Below are 17,728 nucleotides of genomic sequence, written 5' to 3'. Positions count from 1 at the left end.
TGTATCAGTCTCGCTCCTTTGACTACGGACCTAACAAGAAGAAATATTTGAAACAATAATGACTGGAATCTTTCCCAAATTAATGTAGACACCAACCACAGATCCAGGAAGCTCAAGGATAATAAGCAGGATAAAGGCCAAAACAAAACAAAAACAAACAACACCAACAAAAACTATATTCAGGCATATCGTACTCCAACTACAGAAAATCAGAGATAAAGTAAAAGTCTTTAAAGAAGTCAGAAGAAAAAAATACACCTTATCTACAGAGGAGCAAAGATAAATATTATATCTGACTTCTCGGCAACTAGGCATGCAAAAAGAGTGGAGCGGAATATTCAATGCATTAAAAGAAAAGAAAAAAACCAACTTGGAATTCTGCATCCTGGGATATTATCCCTCAAGAGTGAAGGAAAAACACACATTTTCACAAACAAAAATGGATCGAATTTATCTCCACTAGACCTGTCTTGTTAAAAGAAGTTCTTCAGGAAGAGAAAATAATAGAGGTCAGACACCTGAATCTACAAAAAGATTCAAGTTTTAATGGTACCCAGGATTTATTTTAATCAGGTATAGTAAGACATGCAGACACAAAAATGATTGTCATGAAGGAAGAAATGTTTATTTTACTCACAGCCCCCTAGAAACAGGAGGCAAAGCACAGGACAAAGGGCCATCTAGGAAGAACTAATGCAAGAGGAGCAGGCAGAGAAAGAGAGAGGAAATGAGGGTGGGAGCTTTCATTGCAGTTTTCTTGGGAAGGAATGAGTGCGGCCAAGTCAATAAGCCAGGTGGATTTAGAATTGGATAGTTTGAAGAATTGCAGGGGGCTCTGGGCTGTCACAGCAGTTCCTGGTTGTCTAGCATGATCCTGGAGTGGTTAAGAAAAGGGGATAATGTCCCAGAGTTCAAGAGTCCAATAAGAGGAGTCAGGTGCCAGTATGGGCTCAAGCTTGGTTGGTTTACAAAACAAAGAAGGGCTTGCAGGCAAATTCTTTACTATCTCTAGGAATTAGTTAGTCATGGGGTGAGGCTAGTCCCTCCCTAGTCAGCAAGACTCCAGATGCCAGAGCCTCAAGAATACAGAAATTAGGAAAATGTAGTTAATACAAGAACATTAGAAAAGGAATCATTAAAGCTAAAGACAAACTTTATTTTTCTTATTCTTAAACAGCCTAAGAAATAATAGTTTGTTCAAAATAGTAATAATAATGTACTTGATGATTACAGTTTATAAATGAAATGAATGATAATGATACAAGGACAGAAGGGATGAAGTACTTGGGCACTTGGTTACTATAAGGTATTTGCTGTACCCATGGAGAGACACAGTGTTATCTGAAAGTGGATTTGGAGGCAACCGAGGTGTCCTTCACCAAGTGGAATGTATAAATATACTGTGGGACATCTGGACACTATAATATTATTCAGAGTACAAAAGAAAGCTATCAAGCCATGAAAAGAGACAGAGAATCTATCTTTGATGCATATTGCTAAGTGAATGAAGTCAGTCTGAAAGGCTACAAACTCTATGACCCCAACTGTAGAAGCATCCAGAAAAGGCAAAAGTCAAAAGATCAGCAGTTGCCAGGAGGTGGGGGAAGGTGACATGAATAGGCAAAGGACAGAAGGCAGTGAAACTACTGTGTGATACTAGAATAATGGATACAGGTCATTATAAATAGAGTGAACTGTAATGTAAACTATAGACTCTGGGTGAATAAAACAGTAATAAAACCAACTTGACCTGTTTTATATTAACCCAATGAGCTGAAAATTCTAATCAATGTCAGTAACAAGCTACTCATTCCTACTTGCACAGACTACTTATAAGACACCTCCACTTTGGTGTACCCAACTGATACATAGTCCCATTCCCTACAGACAATACTCACACCAGTTTGTATATTATTCTCCCAGGAGCTTTCCTACGCATAAATGAATCACAACGCATGCTGACTAAAAGCAAACTTGACTCTCAACATTAATATATAGTCGAAACTGAGGCTGCATCATGGTATAAACCTGAGGGATCCAAAAATAAATCTGAAATTTTACACCAAACTTATAAACTATAATTATTTTCTTAAAACTTTAAAAGCAAAATTATAAGCCATAGGCACTACAGTTCAGGAACAATATTCTTAGCACGGTCATCTTCTGGATTTTTCCTGAGGCCACTGTGTTGCATTCATGGCACACAAAGCAGATACTCACTTACAGACGACAAAGAGCATGGTATGTGAAGATACTTTTTTTTCCTTAACACTGTCCCTTACCCCATTCTTTTTATATTCTTTATGATGTATGGGATGAAGATAATTTAATATAAATATGGACTACTTGGTGATTTTTCTTCTCTTTAAATTTTGAGTTGACCTAAAGGGCATCCCCCCATCCAACTTTTAACAAATGGTGAGGGAACGTGAGGAATTCAAAAACAGAATTTTTTGTCTTGAAAGATTGATGGTGTAAGTGGAAGTAATAAGGAGGAATAAAATCCAGGTCATAAAGATAATTTGTTTTTAAATCGTGAGTGCTAACACACTAAGCCAAGAGCCAGCAAACTTTCCCTGTAAAGAGCTAGATAGGAAATATTTTGGGCTTTGATTCCGGTACAAATACCCAATTCCGCCCTAAGCTGCCACAGACAACCCACATAAACAATTGAGCGTGGCGACACAGCTGCGTTAGGACAGCTGCAGGTCCCATGAACTTTGCCTTATGAGTTTCCCATCAGAATAAAATTAATTAGAAAAAAATTTTTTTTAAGATTTTATTTATTTTTTTGACCAAGAGAGACAGATACAGCGAGAAAGGCAACACAAGCAGGAGGACTGGGAGAGGGAGAAGTAGGCTCCCCACTGAGCAGGGAGTCTGATGCAAGACTTGATCCCAGGACTCTGGGATCATGATGTGAGCCGAAGGCAAACATGTAAGAACTGAGCCACCCAGGCACCCCTAAAAACTATTTCTGATATAACTTTTGATACTTAACAAGGCTTTTTTTTTTTTTCTGTCGTAGATAAAACTTAACAGATTTTTGTGGGCCTTTATGTGAAGAAAAATTTTTAATATTCTGACCCTCAAAGTTTAATTTTTTTGTTCTGATTATTAAAGAAATTAAGGCATTTCATGAGACCCTAAAAGTACTGGGGGCCCTAGACACAGTGCCTTCTGTGCCTAGTGGATAAGTTGGCCCTCTGTGGCTGTGTTTCAATAAAACTTTATTTGGTGGCAGGTTGCCAACTTTACACTAAACAATTACACAAGTTTAGTATTATGATTTAAGCTCTATTATTCTGCCTGGTGTACAAATATGTATATGTGTATATATATGTATATATATAAAATTTTAAAACAATTATAACATTATATATATTTTTATATTTAAAATTTTTATATTTAAATTTTTTGAATTTTAAATTTTTTATATTTTAAGTTCGAATTTAAATTTTTTTAAAGATTTTATTTATTTGACAGACAGAGATCACAAGTAGGCAGAGAGAGAGTGGGGGAGCAGGCTCCCCTCAGAGCAGAGAGCCCGATGTGGGGCTCAATCCCAGCACCCTGGGACCACAACCCAAGCAAAAGGCAGAAGCCTTAACCCACTGAGCCACTCAGGTGCCCCTAAATTTCAATTTTTATATTTAAAAAAATTAAAACAAATTATATATATATATAAATTTCAAAAACAATTATTGGCTCAAATATTCTTCCTAAATGTACCTACCTAATTAATTTTATTAATACTCATATTATCTGTTAGTCTATTTCCTTACTTATTTAACTATTGAAAATCCTCAATAATTGTCACAACCCAGTATGGTCACACTGGTTGAAACCAACACCTATTGTGATTGGTCAAGGCTTAGTCATTAATTATTGTTAATATCAATTTTGTGTTTACCTTATTCTTCCTAATAGTTGCATAGTAAACCATCATAATGATGCAGCCTAATTTATTTAACCAGTTCTCTATAGATTATTTTCAATTTTTTCACAATTGTGAACAATGTCACAATAAACAGCATTGCAGAGTGAAAGAAGTATTCCTATAGGATCACTTATTAGTAGTGGAAATTCTGGGTCAAAGGAAATGCATACCTAAGTTATAATCAATATTAGACAATTGTAACAAAAAATGTATTGCCAAATCATGTTTTCCCACAGGAACACATGGAAGTCTTTATTTCTCCACATTCTCACCACACACTTTTTAAGTTTTAGAATCCTGATTAGAAGCAAGAAATTCCATATCACCACATGGCTCTTTGAATTTGCAAGATTATTAGTGAGACTGTTATTTATGAACTGTATACTTAAGATCTTTGTCCATTTCCCCTCACGAGTGTTTCTCTTGCATTGATCTGGATACACTCTTAATATTTATGAATATACACAGTGCTGGATTTTCCTGATCTTTTACTGCTTTACAAAGGGAATCTTTTCTTTTACTCACCTCACTAAATTATTATCTGTATCAGCTACTTTACTGAATCTTCCTGCTAACTCAGATTATCCTTGTATACTCTTATTTTAAAAACAAATAGTGATATATTGGAACCTTCTTTATAAATGTATATAGCTAATGATATTCTCTTAAACTATTACATTATCAGAACTTTGACAATAATATTAAATAACAGTTTGTTAATGCTCCTAACTCAATGGTAATATTTCAAGTTTTTCACAATTAAGTGTGGTATGCTGGCAGTTATTTTTAATGTGTATTTCTAATCATAGAAAGAAGAAAACATCCTTTTTTCCCTTATTTTAAACTAAGATTTAAAAAGATCAAGAATGGCTGCTAAATTTTACCAAAGACATTTTCAGCATCTACTACAAATTATCTGTTGAACTTATTAACAAAATATTAGTGAAAAATTTATTACAGCTCTCAATATTTAACTATTTTTATTTTTCTAGAACTCCACTTAGTCATTCTATATTTTCTTTCATGTGCTAACATTTAATTCTGGAATTTTTCATCATTGTTCACAAGTGAGAAATGCTCATCTTTCGCCTTTCTGTAGGTATTTTTGTGTGGTTTTGTATCAGCTATGTTGGCTCATAAAAAAGACTTGAGAACTTTTCTCCTTTCTTTTTGCTTCAAAATAGTTCAAGTGACAGAGAAATTACTTATTGCAAGTTTCTAAAGCATTCACACATGACACTAGCAGGACCAGAACGCTGGCTTTCAGCAGACTGAATTCCTTCTGATGTTACAAGCCACTAAGGTCTTCTATTGTTACGTTAGATTTTGTTAATTATCATTCATGTTTCTTTCTACAGTTTTCCACTTCACCCTGGTTTCATATTGTTTATGATAGAACCAGATAAATTATCCTCTCATTTTTCTCTACCCTCTAAGGGCTATGTCTAATTTCTCATTTCTAATATGCATTTAGTTTTTTTCTTTTTTCTGGGTTATAATAACTAGTAGATTAGTAGATAACTAGTAGATTATGATAACTAGTAGATTCTTTTTACTGTGGTTTTCTCTCCAAAAGAGTTTGTTTGTTTGTTTGTTTTTACATTTATTAACCAGTTTGGTTGTTTTCCTGTCTTAATTTTCAATTTTCTATCTTGATTTAGGTTCATTCCATGTCTTCCAACTTCTTGAATTGAATGATTAGTCCATTTATTTCTATTCTTACTTAGAAATGAAAGTTTTCTGAGGCAATGCATTTTCCTAACTCTACGTAGTCTTTGATAGACAAGCATTTCATTCTTATTATCGGCCAGATATTCTTTAAGTGTGGTTTTAAATTTTTCTAGTGGGTAGAGGAGTACCTGGGTGACACTGTCAACAGAGCACCCAACTCTTGGTTTCAGTTCAGGTTGTGATCTCTGGGTTGTGAGATTGAACCCCACATTAGGCTCTAATCTCAGCACAGAGTCTGCTTGAGATTCTCTCTTTCTCTCCCCCTCTGCCTTTGCCCCTCCCCATTGTGCTTTCTCTCTCTCTAAAATAACTAAATAAATCTTTATATTTTTCTAGTGGGTAGAAATTTTAAATTTGTTTGTTTTATAAAAGTTTTATTTTTAGTGACTTGTTTTTACCACTTTTGATTTTAATGTGTTCCATTCAGAGAATCTGGTCTAAAATATTTCTCTTTTTGTGAACAGATTGAGGTTTCCCTTGGGGCCTGATATGAACTCACTTTTTAAAATGCTTTATGGATGGTTGGGGAAAAAATATTTTCTCCTGATGATATAGAATTCATTGTTAATCTATTAGGTCATCCTTACTTATTTTTTTCTGTCTAATCTCTCAAGGACAACACAAGTGGATCAACATTTCCTCTATCCTGTTTTTCATTTCTTGCAGTTTGGGCTTTATATATTTCTACATCATGTTAGTTATTTTATCAGGTTTGTGACAACTCTATCTTCATTGCAGATCATGTTTGCCATTTACTAATATTATGTGACCTTTCATTATAGGGTGTGCCACCACTATATGGTAAACTTCATCACAGAAAGACATTTGCTTTGGCCACTGTTATATCTGTGGTATTTACTGGTACTTGGTCAATAGTTAGCACTCAATAAATATTGGTTTAAAAATAGAAAAAAGGAAGGAAGGAAAGGAGACTTTTAAAAAAGAGTGTGTTATGCCTCATTTGATATATTTTTTATTTATCTTAACATTATATAACAGCATAATCTCTGCTTTCTCTTGGATAACATATCATTAACATCAATTATCAAATCTTTTTTTATAATTTTTTATTTATTTTTTAAATTTCTTTTCAGTGTACCAGAATTCATTGTTTATGCACCACACCCAGTGCTCCATGCAATACATGCCGTTCATAATACCCATCAACAGGCTCACCCAACTTCCCAGCCCCCATCCCTTCAAAATGTCAGATTGTTTTTCAGAGTCCATAGTCTCTCATGGTTCATCTCCCCCTCCAATTTCCCTCACTCCCTTCTCCTCTCCAACTCCCCCATGTCCTCCGTGTTATTTGTTATGCTCCGCAAATAAGTGAAACCATATGATAATTGACTCTCTCTGCTTGACTTATTTCACTCAGCATAATCTCTTCCAGTCCCGTCCATGTTGATACAAAAGTTGCATATTCATCCTTTCTGATGGAGACATAATACTCCATAGTGTATATGGACCACATCTTCCTTATCCATTCATCCGTTGAAGGGCATCTTCGTTCTTTCCACTGTTTGGCAACCATGGCCATTGCTGCTATAAACATTGGGGTACAGATGGCCCTTCTTTTCACTACATCTGTATCTTTGGGGTAAATACCCAGTAGTGCAATGGCAGGGTCATAGGGAAGTTCTATTTTTAATTTCTTAAGGAATCTCCACACTGTCCTCCAAAGTGGCTGCACCAACTTGCATTCCCACCAACAGTGTAAGAGGGTTCCCCTTTCTCCACATCCTCTCCAACACATGTTGTTTCCTGTCTTGTTAATTTTGGCCACTCTAACTGGTATAAGGTGGTATCTCAATGTGGTTTTAATTTGAATCTCCCCGATGGCTAGTGATGATGAACATTTTTTCAAGTGTCTCATAGCCTTTTGTCTCTCTTCATTGGAGAACTGTTCATGTCTTCTGCCCATTTTTTGATGTGATTATCTGTTTTGTGTGTTGAGTTTGAGAAGTTCATTATAGATCCTGGATATCAACCTTTTGTCTGTACTGTCATTTGCAAATATCTTTTCCCATTCTGTGGGTTGCTTCTTTGTTTTGTTGACTATTTCCTTTGTTGTATAGAAGCTTTTGATCTTGAAGTCCCAAAAGTTTATTTTTGCTTTTGTTTCCTTTGCCTTTGGAGACATATCTTGAAAGAAGTTGCTGTGACTGATATCGAAGAGGTTACTGCCTATGTGCTCCTCTAGGATTCTGATGGATTCCTGTCTCACATTGAGGTCTTTTATCTATTTCAAGTTTATCTTTGTGTACAGTGTAAGAGAATGGTCGAGTTTCATTCTTCTACATATAGTGGCCCAGCTTTCCCAGCACCATTTATTGAAGAGACTGTCTTCTTTCCACTGTACATTTTTTCCTACTTTGTCGAAGATTATTTGACCATAGAGTTGAGGGTCCATATCTGGGCTCTCTATTCTGTTCCACTGGTCTATGTGTCTGTTTTTATGCCAGTACTATGCTGTCTTGGTGATCACAGCTTTGTAGTAAAGCTTGAAATTAGGTAATGGGATGCCGCCAGTTTTATTTTTGTTTTTCAAAATTTCATTAGCAAGTCAGGGTCTCTTCTGATTCCATACAAATTTTAGGATTATTTGCTCCGCTCTTTGAAAAATACCAGTGGAATTTTGATCAGAATGGCATTAAAAGTATAGATCGCTCTAGGCAGACATTTTAGCAATGTTTATTCTTCCGATCCAAGAGCATGGAATGGTCTTCCATCTTTTTGTGTCTACTTCAATTTCATTCTTTCAGATGGCTAAGTAATATTCCATATTACACACACACGCGCGCGCGTGTGCGCACACACACACACACACACACACACACTACGTCTTCTTTATCCATTCATCTGTGCATGGATATCTGGGCTCTTTCCAGTTTGGCTATTATGGCATTGCTATTACACACATTGGGTTGTACATGCCCCTTCAGATCACTACATTTGTATCTTTGCAGTAAATACCTAGTACTACAATTGCTGGGTCATAGGGTAACTCTATTTTCAACTTTTTGAGGAACCTCCATGCTGTTTTACTGAGCGTCTGTAACAGCTTGCATTCCTACCAACAGTGTAGGAGGGTTGCCCTTTCTCTACATCCTGACCAACAACTATTGTTTTCTAACTTGTTAATTTTAGCCATTCTGACTTCTATGAGTTGGTTATCTCACTGAGGTTTTGATTTGTATTTCCCTGATGCCAAGTGATGTTGAGCAGTTTTTCAGTGTCTGTTGACCATTTGGATGTCTTCTTTGGAGAAATGTCTGTTTGTGTCTTCTGCCCACTTATTGATTGGATTATTTGTTCTTTGGGTGTTGAGTTTGGTAAGTTCTTTATAGATTTTGGATACTAGGCCTTTATCTGATATGTCATTTGCAACTATCTTCTCCCATTCTGTCAGTTGCCTTTTAGTTTTGTTGACTATTTTCTTTGCTGTGGAAAGGTGTCTATCTTGATGAAATTCCAATAGCTCATTTTTGCCTTCGTTTCCCTTCCCTTTGGAGATGTACCTAGCAAGAAGTTGCTGCAGCCAAGTTTACAGAGGTTGCTTCCTCTGTTCTCCTCTAGGATTAATGGATTACTATCTCACATAGAGGTCTTTCATCCATTTTGAGTGTATTTTTGTGTGTAGTATAAGGAAACAGTCCAGCTTCATTCTTTTTTCCATCACCATTTGTTGAAAAGACTGTCTTTTTTCCATTTTTCCATTTTCCATTCTTTCCTGCTTTGTTGAACATTAGTTGACCATAGAGTTGAGGGTTTATTTCTGGGCTCTCTATTCTGTTCCCTTGATCTATGTGTCTGTTTTTGGGTCAGTACCATACTGTCTTGATGCATACAGCTTTGCAATAGAGCTTGAAGTCTGGCATTGTGGTGCCACCAGCTTTGGTTTTCTTTTTCATTATTCCTTTGGCTATTCGAGGTCTTTTCTGGTTCCATAAAAATTTTAGGATTATTTGTTGTAGCTCTGTAAAAAATGTCTATGTATTTTGATAGAATTGTTTTGAATGTATAGATCGCTCTGAGTAGCCAAGATATTTTAATAATATTTGTTCTCCCAGTCCATGAGCATGGAGCATTTTTCCATTTCTTTGTGTCTTATTCAATTTCTTTCATATGTGTTCTGTAGTTTTTAGAGTATAGATCTCTTATCTTTTTGGCTTGGGAGTAACCTTAGGTAAAGTCCATATCTACTCTTGGGTTCTTTATTTTGGTTTTTCTTTTTGCCACCTAAAACAACCAGGTCAGTACTGTCCAACAGAAACAGAATACAAGCCACATATACAATTTTAAATATTTTAGCAGCCACATTAGTGAAGAAATACATGAAATTAAATAATGTATTTTGCTTAACCCAATATATCCAGAATACTATAATTTCAATGTGTAATCAATATCATTATTAACACAATATTTTACTTTTTTTGCATATTAAATCTTCAAAATCTGGTATGTCTTCTACTCCCATAGCACAACTCAACTCAGACTACTCACATTTCAAGCACTCAATAGTCGCATAATGACTGGTTACCATACTGGACAACAAAGCCCTAGATCATGATACACAATGGAATGACATTGTTTTTTAGGTTCCCAGTCCAAGGTCTTCCACCCCACAGGCTAAGAAGATCAATGTCTCAGCAGATCCAAAGACCTTGTGACAAACACCAGTTACAAAGCGCCAAGCTAGATGACTTTAAAGAAGTGGCTAAGGAAGACAGTGTTTCTCAAGCTTTAGTGTGCACAAGAATTACCTGAGCATCTTGTGAAAATGCAGGCTCTGATTCAGTAGCTCTGGAGTGGGGACTGAGATTCTGCATTTTTAACAAGCTCCTAGAGGATGCAGGTCCTCAGAAAATACCTGAGTAGCAACGATTAGGCTATATGTCCTGACATCTGGCATAACTTGAAGAATGTCTTTCTGATACCTTCCCACATGCCATCTGCAACAATATAAATCAGTGCTGTCTAATGAAAATATAGCACAAGCCATCTACTGAGTGTGGCTGTAGAATTCCCTAGTCTCATTCCTGTCATTTGCCTCCATAAGACAGAAGAAAATAGTGGTGTTAAGTGTCTTACCCAATTTTACACAGCTAGTAAGTGATTAAATGCTGATTTGAACCCACGTATATGGGCTTTTAGATCATTAAATCATCTTTAATTATTAAATTTAAAAATTTAGTATGTATCTCCCTCTTTCCAAACTCTTTCTTACCTTATTGCAATGGTAAAAATGAAGTATGCAAAGTTTTCTTCCTTTTCTCATTTCTTCTACAACATGATCCCTCCTGATTAAGGATATCTACTGGGTGCCAGAAAAGCTAAGATCTACAGTAGCTCAGTGCTAACTAAGCATATGCTCATACACAAGGGTTTAGTAATTCTAAGCCTCAATTTTCCTATCAATGAAGTGGTAATAAACACATCTACTTTTTGACCTCTCCGGATTACTCTGAGATTTAAATAGAACCATTTATGTAAACTGTTTCAAGACCTCAATAGAGATAACGCTATTAGTGCAATTTCACACACAGAGTACTTCTAGTTCAGGGGACTGTCTGCTTAACTTGCACATCCTCAAGTCATCCAGTTGCCTAGAAACTTGTTATTATCACATTTTCTCTACCACCTTCTATTCTTCAATGCACACACACATACACACCACCATTGACTACAACCATTGTCACTTTACAATCTCCAAAGAACCATTCTTGTCCTGTATTCATTTTTCAAAAACTCCTAGTTGCATATTCATTACCCAATATCCCCTCTTTGTTGATAGAACCCCTATACTGGTGGATAGGGCAATGGGCTCACCTATAAAAACACACTTCCAAACCTTTATAGCTAATGCTAGCCAATGAAATAAACACTGAAGGTGGATGAACCAGAAGAAGAGTCAATCTTTTTGCATGATGATTATCCCCTTACTACTGATAAAGAAACAGGCTCAAAGAGGTAGTACAGCTTGCCCCCAAAACTTCAATCTCTGTGACTGCATATATGATGTTCCTTCCACTGCAGTATATAGTCCTTATAAAATTCTCATCCCACTATTCTGCTCTTTTCATGTTCTTCATTATCTTCCAACCATGCTAAGGGAGAATTCTCTAAGTGTCACTTTGGTCCACCAAGCAAAGTCGAATTTTACAGTGGCTTTTCAGAGACCAAGTCTTGAATGACAGTATGACCCCAAAACATGACTTGAAGAATTAGAATTCGAGCAGGTCAGAAGAATCCATGGCGGGACCACAGCACAACTGCCAATGCCCCATTAGCTAGTCCTTCCTCTTAAGGTAGGCATGAATCTCCTCTATATCCGAGGTCCCAGCTTTGCCCAATGCCTATCACCTCCTCTGCTGTACCTGCTCAGAGAGGACCTGGATCTGAGACCCCAGCAGATTGACAGAGGCATCCCCCAAGGAAACGACAGGAAACGACAATGTTAAGAAAAATACACATCACAACCAAATGCCTATCCCCCTCTGTCAGATATAGAGGGTTCTGGATAAATGTTCTAGGGTTAAAAATTCTTCTCTTTTGGAAGGTGATCTGAACTTGAAGGAAGGAAATAACAACATAAAATATGACAAAAATAAGACCTATGTTGCAAACCTTATATTCCATTATAAAAGAATGTTGAGTATATATGCTCTTTGAATTCTTATGAGCAAGCTCAGTGTGCAGCTATGATTCAGGATAAGGAATATTTACAATGGCAAGCTTTATTTTCACAGGCACATGCCATTCTTAGCAATAACTTAAAATTTTAACTGATGTTTCCAAAGTTGTTTTCAAAACAGAAGTTAGCCTTTGAAATCTGTGAGCAAGCCTCTCAGATGATTTAACTTACAACATGCATACATAATTAACTATGATCATTTATTAAGTATTTTGTCTACTTAACATATTAATAAAGTTTCAATATTGTAACCATACAGCAGATAGGAAACTCTGGGGAGATACTTTGAAATACTGCGGGCAAGTGCCACATCAAAATCATACATCCTGCATCCACCCATTGACAAAAGAGGAAAACTGAGAAATATCCAGAGATTTGCTCCAGAGTCTCAGAAGGACTCAGTAGTAGATTTAGACTTAATATTTAAGTTAAGCCACCAAAAGAGAACAAAAACACAACTAACAGCAAACCATTCATACAAACTTCATCATCAAATATGTCTTGAGTGAGGTTCTGAGCAGTGATGAAGGAAATCTGCGGGAAGGGTTCAAAACCTCAGGGAACAGCACAATTTGGGCCCCTACAACATCCATAATCATTTCCAAGGGGCTTTCCCATAGCAACTGATTTCTTCTCATAGCTTGTATGAGGTAGCTAGCTCTGGTACTAGATTCACTGAAGAAGATGACAAATTGCCTTTCTCACTTTGATTCATAGGAAATCTCAGGATCTCTATATATTCTACAGGTAAAATGTATCAAGTAGACTTCAACACAAACACCAAAAAATATGTCTAAAGGATTTTTGGAGTTTTTCTGAAGGATTTTTGTTCAGAACCCATGAAGTAAATCTCTTTCGAAATAGCTAATCTGGCATTCTAGGTTAAAAGCAATAACAAAAATTAACCTCAGAAGGAGCCGTTAAATACTAAAAACCCCAAATAAATGTGAGGGTATGAAGCACTACACCAAATTACAAAGATCCTGTTTAAAGGAAAACTACTCCACCAGTGTGGAGATTTTAAAGATACATAACTCCCTCCTTCACCCTGAAAGAACCTTGCTTGGAGCCTTGCACATAGTAGAGACACTGAGTGCTGTTTTGAGGAAATCAAAGATCACAGTTCACAGTTTGACACTGAACAGCAATTCCCGCAGCCACGAGCCTTTCAAATTTCCTGTTTTATCTGAATCTATCCCGGTATCTAATGCCTCATGGCTTATCGTCTATGCAGGCCTTCCTGCTCCCTTGGGAGTTCCTGCCTTGAGTGAGGAGTGCAAGTCTTAAACTAAATGCCTCAAGGTCAGGGGTAAGAAAACGTTAGCTGCAGCAGACTCTCCTGGAGGGCTTGTGAAAACATACATTCCTGGGCCCATACCCAGAGATTCTAGTTCAGCTGACCTCTCTTGGGGCCCGAGAATTTGCATTTCTAACAAGGCCCCAGGGGATGGGGATGCTGGAGGTCCTTGCCTCACACTTCAAATAGCACTGCTCGAATGTCCTCTCTGATTCTGAAAGCCTAGCCTTTAAGAACCTAGTCTCAACCATTTGCGAGATTCCTTAGAGCCAGGATTTTAGTAGCATCTCACAGGTGCAAAATCACTGGGAATAAACTCACTCACACCGGCATATAGGCCCTCTGCGCTCTCCTCCCGCCCTTGGGCCTCAAGCCACCGCACCTCACACTCACCGAATTTTCCCTGGGTCGGGGCTGCTCAGAATCTCAGGGACCAACCCCCAGCTCTGCAGAGGTCCGCAGGGTGCCCACGGAGGAGGAGGACAGGAGGGAGCACACGCAAGGACCCAGGGTCCGCGCTGCGCCGCAGGTGGTACCCAGCAGCAGCCCTTTATAGCCACTGCTGACCCTTGACCTTGGCCAGGCTGCCCTACTGGCTGGGGCTTTTAACTGCTCTCGGGTTTTCATGTGAGTGTCCAGAGACGCTCCAGCTGCCTGCTGGCTTAGCAGCGATTCCGGAGAAGCCGGGGTCTGCCAAAAGAACTTGAGAAGTTTCTCAGAAACCGAGGGCAGCCTTTATCTGCCGGCCGTCGAGCTGAGGTCACTGCTGCTGCTTGGATGCAGACTCACTGTTTAGCTCCAAGGATTTACTCACTGGTATCTACAGAGCCGTCCTGCAGAGAAGCAGAGAAAATGCCCAAAGAGGGGAAGCTGGGGGACAGGGGGCGAGTGGAGAACACCTACGCTAAGGGTCGCAGTTCCCTCCCAGAGCTCCCAGCAAGAGCAAAGTTGGAAAGTGGAGCAGGCAACAAAAATGAAGATGTGATTTAGCACAGATCACAACGAAGAACTTGGAAAGCACTGCCTATTCTTAGATGAGGGGCTTGTTTGCTTGTTTTTTCCTGGGCATGCGCTCACAGCTGAGATTTTATATGCACACGTGTTCCCAGCTGCTGCCCTTGAATTCTGTCTGTCAGTGCCCTGTATTGCTGAAATCACTTGCTCTGATGAGAGTTTATTAAGAAGCCAAGAGGAAACATGAGAGATGGGAGCTCTCCCTTGCTCAGCATGGACCTCTGAGGGACTAGGCTGCTGGATTCTGGGACTGCTTCTGAAGTAAATTAGAAGGATTCCAAGAATTTCTCAGAAGGGATGGTGTTGGAAGGATGGAGAGAAGGCAGATGAATGAAGGCTCTCAGGACTTTTCCCCTTTATTATAAGTTTTTTAAACAAAAAGAACCCAAATAGAAGTAATCTAATAACTTTCTTCTTTTATTCTTAACAAGGAGGAAAAATGGTTTTTCTCAGAAGATGGTGTATTTGCTCAAAGCCAAAGGTATCCCGGACTTCTGGAACCCACTTAATACAGTCAGGATTATGGGATGTTCTGCACAGAACATCCTAAAATCCTGGATTTGAACACAGTCCTGTTCAATTTGGGGAGGAGGTCTCAGCCTAGACCACAGGGGGCAAAGCCCCCTAACCTGCTTACTTGGTTCCTCTCTCTACTAAGGGGTAAGCATGTTTGTGTGCCTGTATGTTAGGGGTGGGGAGGTATGCTGTGAGTGTTCACCATCCCTGGTTCCACCCACCAGACCTGTTCTATCAAACATGATCTGCCTCAACACTCCTCCAAGTGATGTAACAAGAACCATCAAAACCCAATAAAGCAGAATTGCTGGGGGAGATGGGAGGCCGTGCTCTTTGTAAAACACCACACAGCATTGTTTCTAGAACATAATCAGGAAAAAACCTCCAGTTTCCATAGAATGATTTCCCTGGTTGAGAGGCACTCCCCACCAACATCAATATCAGTGAGTCTCAGATTCTATTCAGACTCTAATGGGGAATGTGCCCTTGGCCATCAGAGTGAAACACAGCGAGCGACACTGAAGGCTGAAAGCTCCAAAGACTGAAGTCTTGGGGACAAATTATACTTCCAGTTCACATTCACGCTTGGCCCCAGTGGAAGTCTTGCTCATGCTGTGTCCATACACCCACAGTGTACAAAGATTTATAAACTGAACCTTCCTTCTCAATCCAGAGTAAAATCCAGAGGGAGAAAAAGAAGGCAGTTGTACTTCAGGAGAAGGGTCGGACCCTTTCTTCACAATTAGTGAAGTAGTATTCAAATAGCATTGGAGTCAAAGGAAGTTGGCTTCTTTGAGTAACTTTTCTGGAAAGTATTATTGTAGGGATGTTTTTACTTACAATACAATTCCAATGTAGTTTTTATGACCACAATATGACACAGAAGTGACTTTGGGAATCTACAACCTTTTCCACGGAATTCAACACTCCTTTTCTTTTCTTTTGGTTGTAAAATTTAAACAAGCTTTCTCCCTAGACAAATTATAATGCCAAGTTTGCGTTCTATTGAGAATTATATTTATCCTCCTAAGGAAGAATTAACCTCATTAATTTGTTTGAGAAAGTAGGACTTTTAAGCTGATATTTGAAGAAATTTAGACACTAAAATCACCAAGTTTTCTATTTCCTAATACAGGAAATAGCCTAATTGGACTTATAGTACATGTATCTGACCTTGGTGTCATTTTCTTTAGAAAATCGTCATCTTCTCTAGAAAAAGAAAAGTTACTGAATAAAATAATAGGAATCCAGACTTTCTGAATTGTGGAAAGAATATTAAATGTTTTTTTTTTTATTTCCAGCATAACAGTATTCACTATTTTTGCACCACACCCTGTGCTCCATGCAATCCGTGCCCTCTATAATACCCACCACCTGGTACCCCAACCTCCCACCCCCCGTCCCTTCAAAACCCTCAGATTGTTTTTCAGAGTCCATAGTCTCTCATGGTTCACCTCCCCTTCCAATTTCCCCCAACTCCCTTCTCCACTCTAAGTCCCCATGTCCTCCATGCTATTTGTTATTCATTCCCTGATATGAAGAATATTAAATGTTTTCCAGAGAATTCACCACTAGTTATATTTGTTGTTCATTAACCCAACCTCAACAGTCTCAGATTTTTGAAATTGTTTTAAATAAGAAGATAATATCTTGTTTATTAATATTAACAAGATAATATCAAAGATTAGTATTAACAAGATAATATCAAATTGTGTTCTAGCCTTCATTCTTTAGTTCCCACTGAGAAATATTGGTGGCATTTCCAAAAACATGAAACCTGTGCTACCAGAAATATGCAAGATGATTTTGAATGCAAGATAATCTAAATAAACATGATTGACTTTCACCATGATACAATCAGAATTATTAAAATATGGGGAAAAAAGAAAACACTTCTCTCACCAAGTGCCTCAGTGTCACTCTGTCATGCCTATATACCAGTAGGTAGAAAAATTAATAAATAAAATGCAATATTGATAACTAAGCCAACATACTTTCCTGAGTGTCCTTGTATTGGCTATTTCCCAAGTCGCTTCAAATCAAAATAGTCAACATTCTTTTGTGGCACCCTCAGGGGAAGCCTGCCCTCAGATCCTACAGTAAGAAGAAGCCTAAAATACCAAACTCCAAGTTCCCTTGACTTAGCCATCAAGAATGATAGCTATGAGCATTTTTAAAGAGTCCAAAGCCAATTTCAATTTTGTTTCTCCACCTTGATTTTAAAGGTATTGAAAATATGATAAAATATCTTTTTAAAAATCCTGTTGAATAAGAATAACAATTTTATTATATATTCCCAAGCTATTGTGGGGAACATGTGCTATCTCTGTTAATGCAACACCATCTGAATTATACTATGAATTTTGATAGTGACATGATGTAAAAATGGTGGAGAAAATTGTGTTTGCCATACAACAGTGTGATAAGAATTCAATGAAATACTGTAGTCATGTGTCTTAACAGGGTGGCCAAGCGCTTAATCCTTGGAACATAATCAAGCCTGGTTTAAAGCTCAGCTGTTTTTTATTGGCTG

At 37.8% G+C, this 17,728-nt stretch overlaps 1 protein-coding gene across 7 annotated transcripts in view; it reads right to left on the bottom strand.

The window, feature by feature from the left end:
* The window catches only part of COL6A5 (collagen type VI alpha 5 chain), a 147,197-nt gene extending 132,944 nt beyond the window's left edge, over positions 1-14,253 (bottom strand). For 3 of the 7 annotated variants that reach the window (XR_004283198.1, XM_032332819.1, XM_032332805.1), the window contains exon 1: positions 14,059-14,252. The gene's annotated coding sequence lies outside the window, so the exon portion shown is untranslated. Of the gene's footprint in view, positions 1-14,058 lie in introns of all 7 variants that reach the window. The other 4 variants (XM_032332843.1, XM_032332835.1, XM_032332796.1 and 1 more) reach the window with 3 other exon arrangements.
* Positions 14,254-17,728: the final 3,475 nt, after the last annotated feature.

The sequence above is a fragment of the Mustela erminea genome, chromosome 1 (assembly GCF_009829155.1).
Source record: "Mustela erminea isolate mMusErm1 chromosome 1, mMusErm1.Pri, whole genome shotgun sequence".
Lineage (NCBI taxonomy): Eukaryota > Metazoa > Chordata > Mammalia > Carnivora > Mustelidae > Mustela > Mustela erminea.
The sequence above is the reverse complement of the archived record's forward strand: the minus strand, read 5'-3'. Positions and strand labels throughout refer to the sequence as shown.